Source organism: Mustela erminea, chromosome 3 (assembly GCF_009829155.1).
Source record: "Mustela erminea isolate mMusErm1 chromosome 3, mMusErm1.Pri, whole genome shotgun sequence".
NCBI classification, from domain to species: domain Eukaryota; kingdom Metazoa; phylum Chordata; class Mammalia; order Carnivora; family Mustelidae; genus Mustela; species Mustela erminea.
In genome coordinates, this window is record NC_045616.1 from 75,176,112 (window position 1) to 75,195,101 (window position 18,990).

At 39.9% G+C, this 18,990-nt stretch overlaps 1 protein-coding gene across 3 annotated transcripts in view; it reads left to right on the forward strand.

Moving 5' to 3' along the window:
• Positions 1-18,990, forward strand: part of PDE4D (phosphodiesterase 4D) — a 1,483,850-nt gene that overhangs the window by 244,826 nt on the left and 1,220,034 nt on the right. The window contains exon 3 of one of the 3 annotated variants that reach the window (XM_032334875.1): positions 3,219-3,279. The exons of the other annotated variants lie outside the window; for them this stretch is intronic. The gene's annotated coding sequence lies outside the window, so the exon portion shown is untranslated. The remainder of the gene's footprint in view (positions 1-3,218; positions 3,280-18,990) is intronic. 3 annotated transcript variants of the gene reach the window in all.

Consider the following 18,990-nt stretch of genomic DNA (forward strand, 5'->3'; position numbering starts at 1 on the left):
CACCTGGTGTGGGCCTGGTGAAAAAAGAATCAGAAAGTGAAATTGGAGGATTAGAGGTTAGAAGAAACTGGTTAGTTTCTTTGTTCCTTTATTTCCCAGTTACAAGGAAATAATGTGATCAATTACATTTCTCTTCAACTTAAGAGCAGCAGCACATAGTACCAGTCTCTGCTACATTAAAAATGCCTTCAGTAAATAGACTGATCACATTAGAGAGGGTAGCTATTGAAAAAAAAAAAAAAGTAACCTCATATTGAAATGGAAGTTACATCAGCAGCCTCCTGCCCTTTGGTCACTATCCATATCCTCTATTCCGTTTGGTATCTTGAAATCAGTAAAATGGGGTTGTCAAAGAACCTTATGAGAAATACATGGATGTTCTTGCTAGGTAAGCTGAAGTTTTTAGAATGGATATATTTCATTAATAAAGAATGATATAGCAATATTTACATGGTAAATCTTTAAATAGAAGATGACAATTTAAATTTAAGTCCAGGGTTACCGTTTCAGAATTGGGGGGGGGGCATGAATGATAAGTGGAAGCCCCATTGAGAAAATTTCTACTTGTTATTTCTAATTGCTTTACTATGTTGTGAGAAAGCTCAAAAAGTCTTCCCTGAATTAGAATCCTAGGTAACCTTCTTCTGGAAATAGAGCTCCGGGCCCGTGACATGTGGTGGCATTTTGCGTGTTAGTGACCTTGATTTCTGTTTTTGTTTCACCTTAGCACTTACCTCATTTACCTCAAATAGTACTGAATAAAATAACCCATAAAAAGGGAAAGGAAAATAAAAGCAATAAAGGTAAAAAATATGATATAATCTTTAAAAATAATCTGGGTTATATAGTTCGGATGATGAAAAATTGTTCTGGTTTGGGTGAAGCACACTGTTCAGCTTCTACACTTTATGTTTATTGACTAATACCTAATTACTTGAATTCTGATGTTCAAGAGCTAAGAAATTATATACTAATGAGTTCTCTTGGCTTCTACTTTCTAGTTTATGTTATAAATAATCAGTCACTTTTTAAAAACTGTTTTGTTGCAATTTAAAAACCAAGTAGCTCAATAATTGCATGTGTGGTTGTCATTCTTGCAGTGACCCTCTGGGGATAAGACTGCTTATTTTTGTCTCCAAACCAGCTTCTCAGCCTTCCTTCCCTCTCTTAGATATGGTATACTTGATCTTCCAAAAATGAAGGCTAGAAATCTCAGCTTAATCTTAGACTCTCCTCTCTTCCTCAGAGCCACTGACTCATGGTAATTTCCTTCTGGCTGTGTTCTACTTCTGGGCCTTGTGTTTAGCCTCACTATCTCTTCCTTTGTTCAGGTTCTCAGATAATAACTTTCTCCCTTATCACCAAGCCTGTTAGTCTCTCCCACTTCAGTTCATTTCCTACAGGGTCATAAGAAAAAGAGCAGTTCTGCTGTTTCTGTGTTCAAAATCTTTTAATAGTTCCCCATTGCCTTCAAAAAATGTGATCAAAATTTGAAGAATGTTCATTGAAAAATGTTGCCTTATTGATAATGGCAAAACAGTAGAATCAATATAAATGTTCAGTAACAGGGGGATCATTAAATAAAACATAATTTCCGCCTTATGATGAAATATTATTTGACTATTAGAGGTGTTGGTTTCAAAGAATTTTTAATGTGTGACAAATATGTAGAGCATAATATTGACTATATCATCAAAAATACGAAATACACAAAATATTTGCATTTATTTAGATGTTACTAGTTATCGCTGGCTCACCCAGTTAAAGGAAGGTTTTCTTTCTGGCTACATTTTCTAATTTTCTGCAATGAGTGTACATTGCTTTTATAATCAGAAAAACTTGCCCTGAAAATCAGGATCTGGAAGGGACCTTATGAATTATTTAGTTTTGTTGTTCTTAGTATATTTTTGGACCTCACTGAGGATCTGATGAATGATAAGGAACTTTTCTCATAAAAAAAAAAAAAATGGGGGCACCTGGGTGGCTCAGTGGGTTAAAGCCTATGCCTTTGGCTCAGGACGTGATCCCGGGGTCCCGAGATTGAGCCCCACATAGGGGTCTCTGCTTGGCAGGGAGCTTGCTTCCTCCTCTCTCTCTCTGCCTGCCTCTCTGCCTACTTGTGATCTCTGCCAAATAAATAAATAAAATCTTTAAAAAAAAAATGAACATCAGACCTTAGACAAAAAATTTGTCAAAATTTCAGCGGGATTCGAGACCTCAGATTAAGAAACATTTATAGTACAGTTCTCTCATTTTGGAGAAAAGGCAGGTTAAAGATGATTTGCCTTCTCTCCCATAGGGGAGTTGGAGGAAGAGCTGGGACTAGAACTGGGGTTTCTAGTGTTTGCCCTGAAACAGAGTTGTTTGGGAGACTTGGGATCACGTTACAAGCGTGCTCCTAGTCATATGCTTTCCACAGTGCTCTGTAAGTCACTAAGGCTGTGAGGCCCCAGACCACATGTGAAGAGGTTCCCATTTATGCCTGTGGAGAGACCTCAGGGTGGTATGGCTGCTGCTGCTGTTTGTGGGAGTGGCTCCCCTACTCCTCCTCCCTGTGAGAGCTTTTACTAGACCAAGAGGACTAGCTTCTGAGTCATTGATGACTCCTAGAAGTAAGCAAATATAATGTGTGTCTGAGAACACGGTGTTAGGTACCTGTTATTACCCATCCCCCCGGCCATACTTTATGATTTTATTGTGGGCATGGTGATAGACTTTTGCTTTGAGAATGTTTGTTTCCTTCTGTTATCTGGCAGTTTCCTTTATATGTCCTTGATCGTGATGATGATGGCAGGGCAGGACACGGCCTCTGTACACTTGGATTGTTCATTCTGGCAGATGCCATAGCAGCTCTCTGCCTGCTGCCTGGATAGCCTGCAAAGTGCAAGGCTGGACAAACCTCTCTTCCTCTGGTTTTGCACGATTCTGTCTTTGCACTATTCTGTCTTTGCAAAACCTTAAGCTAGGGAAAAAAAACACCACTGACAAGAGCAACACATCTGCGAGAGCCTGCCTTTTAACTGGGAAGGAAGGAGAGATGCCCTTACTTTGTCAGAAAGCCCTGAAGGGCCCTGATAAATCTTGCCACAGACAGCAGATTTTGCAGATAAAGGAAGAGTGTTTTCTTTGGTGCAATAAAGTCGCAAACATAGATCTAGAAACAGCTGTCTGATCATGTTTTCCAAGTTGTTAAGCTTTCCACAATCTAATCTCTGCAGAGAGCCTTGAATCAAAAGAGAGGATGGAATCTCTGGCTTGAACAAAGAAGTGGTGTAAAAGGTAAGGACAGGAACCTTTCTTACTACTTGGAAGGGCCAGTAGGAGGCAAGTTACTTTCGCAGCTAATACTTACTCCTGATGAGAGGTAATGCTCCAGTGTAGGTGGTGCCGTCATTTTTTTTTTTTTTTTATAGGTGGGGATACTGAAGCTCAAAGGGTCAATATTTTGCCCCAGGGCACACAGTTAATACGAGACTTAGCTGAGTGTGTCTGCTTCCAGCTCAAGTTCTTTTTCCCATAGAATAAATAGCTCCCCTGGTGTCATATTGTTTTGGAGTGTTCTCGTGATCTTTTATGTGTATGTATATTTGAAATTTTTTTTTTAAGAATTTATTTATTTGAGATAAAGAGTGAGAGAGAGATCATGAACCAGGGGAAGGGGTAGAGGGAGAAGCAGACACACCACTGAGCAGGGAGCCTGATGACACTCCATCCCAGGACCCCGAGATCATGACCTGAAATGATGGCAGATGCTTAACCAACTGAGCTACCCAGGTGCCCTGAAATGTTTTTATTTATCTACTCCAATCGCACTAATACAACTTTGAAAATACAAAAGAGTATACACATAGGTATGGACGCACACAAAATGGTTCTGTCCTGACTTCAACCGCTTTGGAGAACCTCATAGGTACAGTAATGGGCCCTGAGAAAGGTCTCCTTTCTTTTCTTTGTTGATATATTCTTAAATATTTTTTTCCCAGACCTTCCCCCCCACCCCCAGGGCAATTTCTGATGAAATTACAATAAAAACGTATATACAGTTTCAACTTTTTAAAAAATATTTTATTTATTTATTTAACAGAGAGCGAGAGATCACAAGTAGGCAGAGAGGTGGTGGGGTGGGGGGGGAGCAGGCTCCCAGCTGAGCAGAAAGCCCGATGTGGGGCTCCATCCCAGGACTCTGAGACCATGAGGCTTTAACCCACTGAGCCACCCAGGTGCCCATAGTTTCAACTTCTTAACTACTTAATTCTTTTCTGCCAAGCACTTCATTCTGTCACCCAGTCGAGTCCTGTTCTTCAGCTGCCATTTCTGCTGAGAACTTTCTGGTGGTAGGAGACACAGGAAGAGTAAAGCAGTCCCTAGGTGGTCTGGGTGGAAGCCATAGGGTTCATGAATAATACCCTATGCTTTTCTTTAGTCCTCTCAGTCTGTTCTAAAGGGAAGTGGTTGGGACATTATCATTTGGTCTGCAGCCTGGGAGGACACAGTGACGATTTTTGGCTGAGCATGGAATGGAAGAGGGAATGTGTCCACTGACCTTCTACTTCTGATTCACGGAGAACCGTGTGAAGACAGATGGGTATGACCTTCAGAGTCCTTCCTTCTACTCTCTTAGAAGTGAACATTTTACATTTATTGAGCTAGGTCGTGTATCTACATGGGACTGGGTGGACTGATGTATGTAGCCTGGACGGCCAGGTGGGGATGCAGTGACCGTTCAGGACTCTGAAGTCTGGAGCCAGTCAGGTCCCCTCCCACAGCAGTCCTCTTTCCGTGGAGGAATGGCAGGGCTGCCCACGCTGGAGGGCACAGAGGGACAAAGGGGAGCCAATAAGGAGCACACCAGCTCTTTGGGAGTGACTTTTCCTTCTTCAAAACTTGTAGATTTGTAGACTGTTGAACTTCAGGATTGCCTTACTTATAAATTCTTTTGAAAAAAATACTCTGATTCCACTCTCTGTGTCTCTTGAAGCTGCTTTCCTGGGGTTTTCGGTTAGCCTGCTGTGGGGGAAGCAAACCACACCCTTTGCAAGAGATGCAATGTCTCTAAATAGCTTTTTTTTTTTTTTTTTTTTTGTCTTTCTCCATTACATTGACTGATGTCAGCATTGTGTTTGAGGCAGGAGTGTCAACAGGCTGCTCAATGCTTAAAACCTCTGCCTGTTCTTTCTCTTGCATTCAGTTTCCCACTTCCTGCCTTCTGCTGCTTCTCAGCAAGCCCGTTAGACAAAGAGCCCTTCCTCCCTGGTCTGTGTGCGACTGCCTCTGTCATGCTCTTGGCTCTCTTAGGAGGGACCAATGTTCTCTGAACTTCTGTTAACTTTGGTTATGTTCACTAACTTTCCTAACTTGCATTGAATACTGCTGTCAGAGAAAGTGCTTCCAAAAGCCCAGTGCCCTCCCTGGCTGTCCCAGCGGCGTGGCTTTCCAGAATGAGGGTAGCATTCTTTGAGGAGCAGAGTTGGACCTGAGACACATATAGGTGGCCCCCAGGACTCATTGTGTGCCTGAGCTGTTTTGCCATCTGAGGGAAGGAGGAGTGGAAGAAAACAGGGAGGTTTTCTCAGGGAGCATTAGTACTCCCAGGGCTGGACCTTGAACTGTCTTATGTGTACCTGTGTGATAAGGTTCAATATGTACTGCCTTGACCTGTGGTAAAGCTGTGCCTACCCACCAGTTCTCTTCCCGATTGTGCTGCTGTGGATAAAAGAGTCTAGCTAAACAGTTCTTATCACACGAACCAAGCACAGTGTCGGCTTCACCTTGAGTGGCTGGCTTGAGTGCCCTGTCAGCCTGTGGAACTATTCAAACATGCCAGTCACATCCTCCTATGGCAAGGAGGGGTCACATCATCCCATTGTTACTATGAAACCTGTCTCCCACAGCCTCTGCTTGTTCACGCTACTCCTGAATGAGGCTCCATGTGGCTCTGTATGGCAAGCAGTGGCCACCCGGGAGCTGTGAGTCAGTGTGCCTTGTGAACTCTTGTGGATCTCAGCTGTCCAGTATTGGGTATCATGCATTCATTTGATTCCCACATCCCCTAGGGTGGGAACATCAACCACTCTCACCAGTGGGGGTGGGGTGGGGAGAGGAGGTGATCAGAATATAATGCACCCATTATTCTTTGAATGGATCAAGTGTATTTTTGCCTTTCTACTGTTTCCCCTCTTTAATATAAACTGCACAGAGTGGAAAACACATCTTTAAATTTTCAACATTCTATCCTTGGTGTCTAGTACAGTGAGGCCTGGCACTGAACACATACTTGATAAAAGTAATTTTTGAATAAATGAATGAGGACTTCTTAAGGCCCCTTTCTGAGTAAGGATCACAGTGTTAGCTACGGAGTTTAAACAGTTATAGTGAAGGGCATGAGCAGAGCGTCCAGCTCCTCACTAACTTTGCCAAGTCCTTCCAACCTCAGGGGTATCCCAGTACAGAGAAGAATAGATCCTGAAGACATAACCCACATCCTCAGTTTAAGCTCAGCTAAGACTGATGTGCTATTGTTGATACAGACTTTGCCTGATTTTGCTGAATTTGGCAACCAGCTTTACCTTCCATTTTCTGAGATATCCCATTCCATTTGCCTAATGAACCTGAAAGGAACTTAGTGCCTGTCTCTCTCGATATCATTTTTTTCTGGGTTATCTTCTCCAACTTTAATTTGTTCATGGGGAAAGCTGGCGTCCATAAGAGAGGATGGGGGCGGGATGAAAAGAATTTATTCCAGCATTTTGTAATTTCTTTAGTTGAGGTACCATCATTTTCTTTTGTGCCGAGGTCAAATTAGTCAGCAGACAGAATTGTCCCAGGGAGAGGAAGACAGAATCATCTCTGGAAGAATTTGGCCTATATAGAATTTAGAGAAATCTATCTTTGATTTCCCTTTGGTTGTTTTCAGGAGGATTTGAGCTTGAGGGGAGTCTGAATATCTTTTAGATCTTCAGTCTTATCTTTTAAGGCTTGACATTTTGTGCATTTTCACTTTTAGAACTTTGCTTCCATTTTTTACCCATCCCTGCCAATGTAAGTTTCACCTTTAAAAAATTAAATTTAGGGGCGCCTGGGTGGCTCAGTGGGTTAAAGCCTCTGCCTTCGGCTCAGGTCATGATCCCAGGGTCCTGGGATCCAGTGCCGCATCGGGCACTCTGCTCAGCAGGGAACCTGCTTCCTCCTCTCTCTCTCAATGCCTGCCTCTCTGCCTACTTGTAATCTCTGTCTGTCAAATAAAATAAATAAAATCTAAAAAAAAAAATTAAATTCATATCTGATCTTCTCTGGGGAGTCTTTCCTGCATTTATGTCTTTGTTTCCTTTTCAGAACTTTGTTTGTTTTTATAGTTTATTATCTTTCACATGGAGCAACACCCAGTTTGTTAATTTTGTTCATTTTTGCTTTTCAAAGCTGAGGACTTGGAGGCATTTTCTTCTCTTTTTTAGAGTCTCTTATACAGAGCTCTGCTCATAACAAAGAGGTTTTGTCAAAATTTGCTGCCTGATGGTTGGATAGTAGGAGACAAGTATCACTCATGGGGAGACAAGACCACAGAACGGGTGTGAGTTTGTGTGAAGTTATAGTAAATGGATTCACAAGGCATCCTGAGCCCTGTTTATCGAAGCAGTAGAAACACCCTAAAGAATTTTATTCCAGGAGCTGTTTGGCCAGGCCGCTTCCCAGATGGTGCTAAACTCTGCTTTAACTGTTTTGTACGGCTCACATGAACTGTGTCTCCCAGTGCTCCTGGAGACAGTAATTTGGAGGTATTACTAATTCTTGTCATTTGTTTTCTGCCTGGATTTATAATCTGTGCTTGCGACATGACTTCTCTCACTTCTGAAAACAGTCAGGCTCAGCAGCTAGCGGAGCCGTGGATTAACATTTCCATGGATCGTGTGGTTGCTGTTGCCTCAGGTGATAGAAGCGAAGGAAAGAGGAGCAGAAAGAATGAGCGAGATCATTTTTTAGTGTCTTGATTTCCAGTAAGGCAATAGAAGTTAAAGGTGTTTCCCTGCCGCTTACCCTAAGACATTTGCTTTAGAGACTTAACAGGACTCTCTCTGTGGGGTGATTGGTCCTAAACTTTCTTAACAGAAGGTGTGTGGCTTCACTGAAGTAGGCATAGTGCAGATGGGTGTTAGCACAGAGGTTTGTGTGAGCAAACCCACCTCAGCAACCAGCGCTAATTGGCTCCCCTGGGAAGTCCCAAGAGAAGCTGTCAATCACAACGACCAAGTTTTTGTTTATAATTTGTAGTGATTTCTCCTCTACTGCTCTTTTTCCACCCCCATCCAGCCTGTCTCTCTTCCTTGCACAAATAACAAGTAATAGAGTACAGAAAATTAGAGAGTAGAGGCACGTCTGACGTTGACTTCAACTTCAATTTTCCCCTCCACTTTCCATTCTCCCCAGGGTTATCTTTCAGGATGAGAGGCGAGATTTTCCTCTGTGCCACCCTTCTCCCCCATTATCACTCTTAGTATAGAAAATACCCTTTCATGTGGGAGGGACACTCTCTCAGGTGTATCCCACAAAGCTAGGAAGTAGTGTTAAAAAATAAGTGTACAATATCAGTGAATTTTAAAAGGTGATTCCGTATTTCTCTAATGTTAAATGCATTCTACTCTGCTAAAGCTGGAGATGATCCTAGGCTCATCGATTGTTTTTGTTAAATCATTATATTTCAAGATTAAATCATAGGGCAAGAAAACCCTTGTCTTTCTGCAGGATACTGGATTGGAAATAAAGAGTGGCTTCTGGGGGTCCAGGGACCCTTCTGTTGAGAAAATAACGATAATAGCAGCTACCATTTAATAAAGACTTCACATGTGAGGAGCTACCTTGATCCTGACTTTACCTAACTGAAGGTAATGGGTCAAGGTTCCATAGCAAGTAAGTGTCAGGATTTGAGATCCTACAGCGAGAGTCAGGATTTGACCTTGGGGAATCCATGATTTCCAGAAGTCCTTGCATTCTACACTGTGCTGCCCCTTTCCTGTATTTTTGTCCAATTTCTTTTAGCCCCACTTAGAAATAATTTAAATTCATGATTAAACCAGGTGTTCTTTCCAATGTCTGAAAGGCAGGATAACTCGGATGTAGTTAGCTAACCCATTCTATAGTTGTGCTATTTTGCGTTTTTTGTTTCAGGCCCATAATGCATCTGGTGTTGTTGCTATACACAGGTGGTGATAAACTTTGTGGGTAATGATGGTAGATCTCATGGGCCTTAGCACACCTAGGTCCCCCCTTTCTTTCTCGAACTAAGATGGGAGATGAGTGAGGAGTCTAGAGAGCCAGGTGGAGTGTCTATGCCAGGACTACACAGATTGAACTGAAGTTCTTTCCCCCACCTAGTGATAGGACATAATTAGCAGAGAGAACTTTATCTTTTTCTGGTGAATTTGTGATGTAGGGTGAAATTCAAAAGAATAACAGATTGGGATGCCTGGGTGTCTCGGTCAGTTAAGCATCTGCCTTCAGCTCAGGTCATGATCCTGGGGTCCTGGGATCGAGACCCATATCGGGCTCCCTGCTCAGTGGGGAGTCAGCTTCTCCCTCTGCCTACTGCTCCCCTTGTGTATGTTCTCTCTCTCCCTCTCTCTGGCAAGTGAATAAATAAAAATAAAATATAAATATAAAATATAAAATAAAATCTTTAAAAAAAGAATAACAAATTCCAGAAACATTTTATCTGTTTCATGAACACATGGGACTCAAGAAGTTATCAATTTCTTATCATGTACTTAATTTAAGAAGTTTTTCTTATTTGCTTGTGCCTACAAGAGAATTTAAGCTTGATCGATGCAAATTGATTTTTAAAAGATCATTACAATTTTTAAACCTGTGGCATTATCTTTAGATTGTAAGTGCTAAACTCAAGTCTACCCCCCTGTTTCATGATGAGTAAAATTAACCTAACAACCTTCAGAGCTAATTTGGATAAGCCAAAATCAGACATATACTTATTTTAATGAAAGGGATTTTAGTGTTGTAGTTATCTTTATATTGTTTTAAAATAAAGTTAAATTGAATAGAAAGGTAGTCAATTTAGTTACACATTGAAACACCTCAAAAGCCTTCTCAGAATCATTTCTTTTTAGCAGTCAGTGTTAAAGGGGGGCTTAGGGGAGGGTACGTGGGAGAGAAAGGATTAGGCCAAATGTTCACAGATTCTGATTTGGAGTAGAAAAATTGGTTCTGAAAACCTAAGTTTGGAACATTAACTAGAGCACCTCCTCTGTCATGTAGCTTCATCAGTACCATCCCAACATTCAGGGTTGTTTGTATTTTATCGAGAAATGGAATATAAAAGTGCACATGCAATTCAAATTATATTTTAGCTACAATTTTATCTTCTTCTGTTGTGTTCTATGTACAAACAATAAATCTCTCTTGGAAAGAATTCAGTCTAATAACTTGTTTCCAGCCTTATTCCATTTTCTCCCCATAGGATAGGCAGAGATGCCAGTAAACAAGAAAACGATCAAAAGGTGAGGCAAAGAAGTAGACAGTGCAGCAGAGCCTCTGGATAGCAGACAGAAAGGATGGCCGGTCTCTGACTCAGCCTGTCTTGAGAGGTTGGCAATGACTTTGAAATTTTATCAAGTCCATCTCTTTTTCTTTAGGCAAGACTGTGCTTATAGCTCTCCCAGTGGATGATAATCTGTCCTTTTTTTGTAATGAAAGTTCCACTGTAGAGGACACCAGCCCCCTCAGGAACTCATTGTGAAGTTAGATAGTTTTCAGAAAAGGGTTCTGTTGTTGTTGATTTTTGTTGTTCATCCCTTCCTCTGGGATGATCAACTTTGTAGGAACAGAGTTGCCTCCATATAAAGTCCTTATCTTTGACACCTGAACAGACTGACAGAGAAGCTGACCACCAGAGAGAGCAACTAGTCTCATCCCTCCATTGTCACTAGTGTCTCCTCCATATTGAGAATGCAGCCTTTTCTATGATTTTATTCTTTCTTTATTTGAGAGAGAGCATGAGAAAACGAGCACGAGCAGGGTGAGGGACAGTGGGAGAGGGAGAAACAGATTCCCTCCTGGGCAGACCCAGGACTGATCCCAGGACCCTGGGATCATGACCCAAGCCAAAGGCAAATGCTTAATTGACTGAGCCACGCAGGTGCCCAGACTTTTCTATTTTAAATAGAAATAGTTGTATTGTTGACTTCTGGGCCCTTGAGAACTTATTTTCTTTTTCTTTTCTTTTCCTTTCTTTTTTTTTTTTTTTAAAGATTTTATTTATATATTTGACAGACAGAGATCACAGGTAGGCAGAGAGAGAGGAGGAAGCAGGCTCCCTCCTGAGCAGAGAGCCCCATGCAGGACTCATCAGGACCTGAGCCGAAGGCAGAGGCTTTAACCCACTGAGCCACCCAGGCGCCCCGAGAACTTCCCATTTTCTTGCCAACTCTGTATTGATAGTATTTCCCTACTCTGGGCTAAATTATGCTGGTTTTGTCAGTCAGTAGCCCAAATACGTCAATCCTATGGGTGTTTGTGATTCTAGGCCATAGGATTAGCATGGTGATAACTTTGAGTTTTGGATTCTGGTCCCGTTTCTGCCACAGCTACAGCTATGACTTTGAATACCTTCCTAAGTGTTTTTGAGCCTCAATTTGTCACTGTTAAATGTGTGGTTGGTTTAGATCAGATTTTTCCAGTGAGTTTTCCAAAAAAATGTTAGCACATTTCCAAGAAACGTTAACACATACAACATAAGAAATGGTTTAGTTTTTCGATAGGTGTTCATGGTGGTGGCGCTGCAGTGAGCACAAGATTAAATGTACCCAAACAGTTTTTGGGTTTTGTTTGTTTGTTTGTTTTCATGAAAGATTTGATGCTTAAAAAAAAAAAGTGCATTGTTAATCATTGAACCTTCAGAAGAGGTTTCCTAAATTTATCTGATTATGATACCTTTCTTTCCTTTTAATACCATACTTTTAATACTATACTTTCCTTTTAATATGATACCTTTCTTACCCTTTCATACTCACTTTTGACCAGGCTCATCTGCAAAGTAAAAGTACCCACTCTTTCCCTGTGCTTATCCTAGAAAGTGGATCCAACTGCGAAGAAAGAGTTCAGAGCTCTATGGGTAAACTATAGGTGATCGTTTATGTATTTTGTGGTTTTCCTTTTGCTTTATGAGCTGTTTGAAGGGAGGGGTCTTTTCTTACTTATCTTGTGCAAAGAGGGTGTGGTTTAGTGCTTGATCCCTAGAAGACACTTAATAAGTGTGTTAAATTGAGTTAAACTGTCTGCAAATGAAAGCCACTGCCTTGAAAAATTTTGAGCTGCTTGTTACAGAAAATGTTTTTATAGACTGGAGTTTTGAAATGGATGGAATTTGTAGTCAAGACGATATCTAAGATCAGGAGTTTATGAGAGTTTCCTATGGTTATAAATATAATATCATAAAAATATCACTCACAGATAACCTCTAGTAGATTAGAAAAGGACACAGTTCAGCTTTGTAGGCATTCTTACTGGTAAGCTCCTTTCCTTGGTCTGGATAAATTTTCTGATTGCCTTGAGTCCAGATTCCTCCTGGGAGCATGGAATTATTAATTGGAGAATTTCATCCGGATTAGTGATACATAAGGAGGGACAAGATCCCATGAAATTTACTTCCTTCTTCATCTTGTGCAATGCCACCGTGTCCTGAGGAATTCACTCCACTGAATTTATGATAAGTGTGTTTTTCTATTTTGCCTTTCTAGTACCTGGCTATATTTCTTACAGGCTTTGGAGAGTGTAAAATATGCCTCATATGCATTTATCTCTCTTTTGATACATAGTGTTTTGTGATCATAGGAAGAACTCAATAAATATTTGTTGAAAAAATAAACAGATGAAGATGGTGGTTTTGACATTTTTCCAATTTAGCATCTGAGGTTAGATAGTAAATCTGATGAATTTATATTATACTTAGTAGAAATTCAAGTTTTGAGGGTAGGAAAAACAAAAAAAAGTTACCTATTCCTTCACTACCGGAGATTAACTACTATTAAGACTTCAGATTATTTCCTTCTAGACATATTTTATATGGAGGGAATTTTTAGATATGTTGTGATCACATTGTACATATAATTTGTGTCTGATTTTTTCACTTGTAATTATATGCAGCATTGATAATCATTATATGTACTATTTTATATGTAAGAAATATTTCACAATAAAAATTTGGAAACCATAGAAGTCCAGGGTGACATGGTTTTCACAAATAGAATTTTCACGGTCTTCCTATGTGGTTTTCTGAAGCATTATTCCTTTTACGATCATATTTCTTATTAAGCTTTTCCTCATTTTATTTTCATTTAATTATTTTGCTATATGAAAAGGCTAGTAAGCTTTCTGGACATGAGTATTTTCCTTTTGAATACTTTCAGAATGTAAATTAACTGTTGGTGAACTGTTTCTCAAGTTTGTGACATTATTTCCTCTCTCCACCAGTATATGAACATTTCAAAATCATTGCAAACTCACCAGCAACGAGTCTGTATTTCTTTAACTTTTTAAAAATATTGGTCAACTTTAATGGGAAAGTGGTTCTTGTTTTGTTTCATTTTGTGGTCTTATTATATTAGTGAGGCCAACCTTTTTCTCATATATTTTTGAGAAATCACTTTTTTGTTTGTTTGTTTTAGAGGGGTGAGCCTGAGAGAGGGGGGGGGGGGGCAAGTGAAGGAAATCTTAACTAGGTTCCATGCCCAAAGTGGAGTGAGGCAGGGCTCCATCTCTCCCTGAAATCACCGCCTGAATCGAAATCAAGAGTCCAACCATTTTCTGGGCTGAGCCACGCAGGTGCCTCCATTTTTGTTCTTTTATGAATCGTCCATTCATGTCTTTTTGTTTATTTTTCTAATTGTGTGAATGCTTCATTCCACAGAGCGTGCTATTTCCTGCGGGTGTGGATACACACAGCACTGCTTTAGGCGCCGCCCTGGGCGGGTGGAGGAAGCCGAGTGAGGCCGCCATCTCTGTGGGCAGCCGGAACTGGCTGTTGTGCTGCCTGTTTTGTAACACAGCGCCCGGGACGGAATGAGTTACTAAAGAGCCCCCTTTTTCCGTTAGTTCAGCATTGCAAAAGCCAGGCCTGGCCAGGGAGGTGTGTGTGACCCACGGCATTCTTCCCTTCGTCCCAGCTATTATTAGAGAGGTTCAGAAACGGCCGGCCGGGGAGCTGGGGCTGCGGGCACACGTCGGTTGACGCTGCGCTCCGAGTTCTGAAGTGTCTTAACCACTCAATACGGCGCGCTCTTCACTGGAGCAAATTGCCAACAGCTTGCCTGTGACTCCTTAAGAGTAATGAGAATCCACCTCGTTTTAGGAGAGGAGCCAGATTGTGGCTGTATTTGGCAACCCGCCTTCCCGTGCAGCTGCGATTGCTGAAGACCCTCCGTGGAGGTGAGGGGCCGTATCGACGGAGAAATGTCCATTTTGTCTCAGGAGCTGCTGAGCATTCTCAGCCTTTGCTGGCAGTAACGCTTTCTCTAGTGTGGCCTCACTCTCCAGGCCACTGGACGTGACAGAAGTCATGCAGAATCGCCGCAGTCTATTTCTGTCCCTTGTCATTTTATGAGGGAGCTAAGTGCTAAATGCCTTCAGACACAGAGCATGCTAAGAACTCGTTTTGAAACAACAAAAACTAAAAGATACATCAAAGAATGCAGATTGTACTTTTTTTAAATACTCCTTTAATTAATTATTTAATTTAATTAATACTAATTTTTTTGTCTTGCATGAAGCACTCAGAAATAGTTTGAGAATTGCAAACACCACAGAAATTGTCGCATAACAAAGAAAACAAAAGCTCTTTCACCTTAACAGCAGAGATTTTGTGTGGAACAGTTAAGAATAGGTAGAAATGATTTGAAGATGGAAGAATCTTTCCTGAATACTATGGTTATCATTTTTCCCCCTTAAAATTCTACAGCACCTTCATGTAACATGTAGGATTAAACTCAAGTTTTCCTTGGCCATCTTTACTGTCTGAATTACAGACTCTATACTGTTATTAAGCAACTTAAAAATCAACTTTTTTGTTTCTACCCCAGTATGTTTTATTCCCCAAGAAGAAAGCCCATTTCTGTCAGTGTGGACTTTCCTTATTTAGCAATCTGCCCCCTTAGTTATCTCTCATACTCTGTCTTATCCACACTATATCAGTTCACATATTCAAAATATGTTGACTTTTAATCCTCTTGATCATGGGTATGTATTATTATTTCCTTAAGGGAAGAGCCAGTTTTGTTTTGTTTTGTTTATACTTTCTAATGTGTTTACTAGAAAGTTTTTCATGTAATCTGTGTCTGAATGAATGTAGTTTATTGGACTGTTATTTATTCTAAAACATTCATGAGATTCCAATTGAGAGTACATTTCCAGGTGGTTGGGGACATTTGTATTTAGGATTACTGATTTTATAATTTAAATAAAGTCACAGTGTGAGTATTTATGAAATAAAGTAAATTCTGATTTTTTTAATCTGTCCCTTAAATCTTCAAATACGTGTTTTTTAAAAAAACGTTTCTTTTGTGTGTGTTTCAATGCCCATTAACGATTTTTTATTGTACACTTCTTCTTTAATTCTGTTATACTTAATATATTGTGTTATATTAGTCTTAGGTGTACAGTAGAGCAATTCAACAATTCTATACATAGTGCTCATCATGATAAGTATTCTCTGAATCCCCTTCACTTGTTTCACCCAACCCCCTACCCACCTCCCCGCTGGTAACCATCAGTTTGTTCTCTACACTTAGGAGCCTCTTTTTTGTTTGTGTTTATTGTTGGTTTGTCTCTTTTTTTCTTTGTTCATTTGTCTTGTTTCTTACTTTGCATGTGTGAAATCATACAGTATTTGTCTTTCTCTAACTAGCTTATTGCGTTTAGCATCATGCTCTCTAGTTCCATCCATGTTGTTACAAGTAACAGCACTTCATTCTTTTTAATGGCTGAGAAATACTCCATTGTGTAGGTTTACCACCTCTTCTTCATCCATTCGTCTATTGATGGACACTTGGGCTGTTTCTATAATTTGACTATTATAAATAATCCTGCAGTAAACATAGGGGTACATATATCTTTTCAAATTAGCGTTTTTATATTCTTTTGATAAATACCCAGTATTTATGAATGAAAACGTTGCTTTTAAAGATTTTACACATCTCTGATGAGATGATCTTAAAAATACCTCAGCCGTGGAAGTAATGGGACAGGTGATGGTGGTGTTGGAAATAATATTCTTGGGGTGTGATGATCATGTGATTTTTGGAACTCTGCATGTATAGTCAGTTCTGGCAATGGTTTAGAATGGAGAATAATGCTTTGGCCAACCAGAGTAATGGTAGAATCTAGTGGCGTTAACTTTCTGGGGATTTCATGTAACTTAGGCTCAGTAAAAATGTGAGGGAGAAATTGCTCTGATTTTTATCGACTAAAATTAAATTATAAGATTCCAAATCTAATACTAAAATCGTGAGCTCTCTCTTTAACAGTGAATGTGTCTAGACAGATAATGAGCTTGTTAAAAATCAGGATTATAATTCAAAGTGATAGCATCAGTTTGGACAGATGTAAAAAGTTGTACAGAAGCAGGGTTTGAGGAATTACTTCCAGAGGCCAGGTTGGAAAGTATGTTGTATAGATTACTTTGCTGAGGTGAAATCAGAAAATACATTGTATTTGTATTATCTTGACTCAGGAATATGTCATAGCCAAAAGTAAACTTATTCTTGGGAACTCCATAATAATAATGTTGATCTAGAGCTATTAATTATGAACTTAATTCTTAACTCTTATGATGTCTTCCTATAGTGTAATTATGAGTATTTATAAATGAGAAAATGGAGGCTCATATAGAAAAGTGAGTTGCTCATGTCACACAACTCGTAAGCATCAGAGTTAGGATTTGAACCTACTTCTCATTGACTCCAAAGGCCAATATCTTGAGATACTGGAAAGTTTTTCAGGAAATAGAAAATTAGTCATGAACAGTTATCATCACATATACAGGAGGGATTCCTTGCCATTTCTAAGTTGTTCTCATGAGTTACTGCTGGTAAGGTTGAAATACATGTGCTCTTTCTAATCTCAGCTAACTTGGTTGACATGGTCTGACATGCAGGGTGATTACTAAACTTGCAAAAAGAAGAAAGGGCAAAGATGAGACAGTTCAGGAACAAAGCTTAAGTTGAGGTAGCATTCCTCTTCTTGGAGGAAGTGTTCAAAACATGTTATTTTTAGTAGATTTTCTTTTTATTTTATTTTATTTTATTTTATTTATTTGACAGAGAGAAAGAGAGCACAAGCAGGGTAAGCAGAAGAGGGAGAAGCAGGCTCCCTGCTGAACAGGGAGCCCAATGTGTGACTCGATCCCAGGACCCTGGGATCATGACCTGAGCTGAAGGTAGACACTTAACTGACCAAGCCACCCAGGCGCCCTTTAGTAGATTTTCTATGAGAAAGACAGTGGCTGCTAATGAATGTTTTCCTGTGTATGAATAGCTTTAATATTGAGCATTTACTAAATGTCAGGTATTGCGTTAAGGCTTCAAATATGTTTTCTTGTGTAATCTGTTTTTCCCCTCATTTAATCTTTGCAGGGACCCACCAATGTAGATACCATTAATGTTCCCATTTCACAGATTAGGAGCCTGAGGCAACAAGATTAAATGACTTTTCTGAGACTGCACATCTCATTGCTGGCTGAATCAGATTATGTCTAAATATCACAATGACATATTCTATATTTTTAACAACTACCTCCTGCTTCTTGCACTTTAAGCATTCTCTATCATTTTACACATGATACTGTACATGGATTACTAGGTGGCTTTGAAGTCAATCACGTTATCATTGCAAGAGTATATGGAAGGGTACAATAGAAAACATATGTGTTGTCACTAAATACAATTATTTTTGGTTTAGCTGGAAGGATAGATGAATTCTGACAGCAGAGATTTTCTGGGAATCACTTCCTTCAGGTGTAAACTGGAATAAATAATGATTCACCTGCACTCCAGGGCTAGGCTGAACAAGATGGCATCTTTGACTGATTATCTGGAGACCAGTGCATTTCCAGTTGTGTTCTCTGTGGAACTGGGGATGCTGACATATGTGTGAATGGGCACGACTAGGGCATCTTGGTGGCATCTCCGTTTGCTTATCATGCCTACCTAAAAAATAATTTTAGAAAGGTATAGGAAAAGAAGTTTTATCTATGAAATACTCTTCCAAGAATTAGGATTGATTGAAGATTCTTTTCAGAAGCATGGAAGATTCTCAAGGTATACTATGTCGATGGCTTTGCGTAATTAGCCCTTTCATACACCCATAGGTCTGTGAATAATTATCATTGAGTCAGGTTCCTTTTGTTCATTATTACAGGTTACTGTGGGCTTTATAGTTTCTGAAATATTGACAAGGCCATTCTGAATTATTATTTTGGAAACCATCAATATATGTGGCTCCTTTTGATTTAATAGTCTTGACTTCAATATTAATTCCAGGCATGTCAGGTGGGTGGTATTCTCTGAACATCTGTAAAGATAAGTTAATAATATTAATTAACATACTGGTGCCTTTTCTCTTCATCAATTCTTTTGCTAGAATGGTAATAATAGTGCTTTTAATAAAAAACACTACCTGAGATTTGCCTTTCTTTCTCATAGGATAGCTCTTGACGGTAAAATTGAGGTGGCCTCTGAACTCTGAAGTACCTCCAATTTACCAAAAATGGCTAATCTAATGTTGCAAAGCAGACTAAATCCTTTTAACACATTCCCGCTTTAGGGCCAATGCAGGAAAACATTTCCAGCCTATTGTTCTTTTAAATGCTTGCAAAGAGACCACAGAGTGAGAGTGAAGAGACAGTACCAACCTCTAGCATGCCTGAGGGATGACTTATTCTTTCATATTTGTGGATCCCTGTGTCAAGAGTGAAAATATCTAAAAATAGAGTGCATT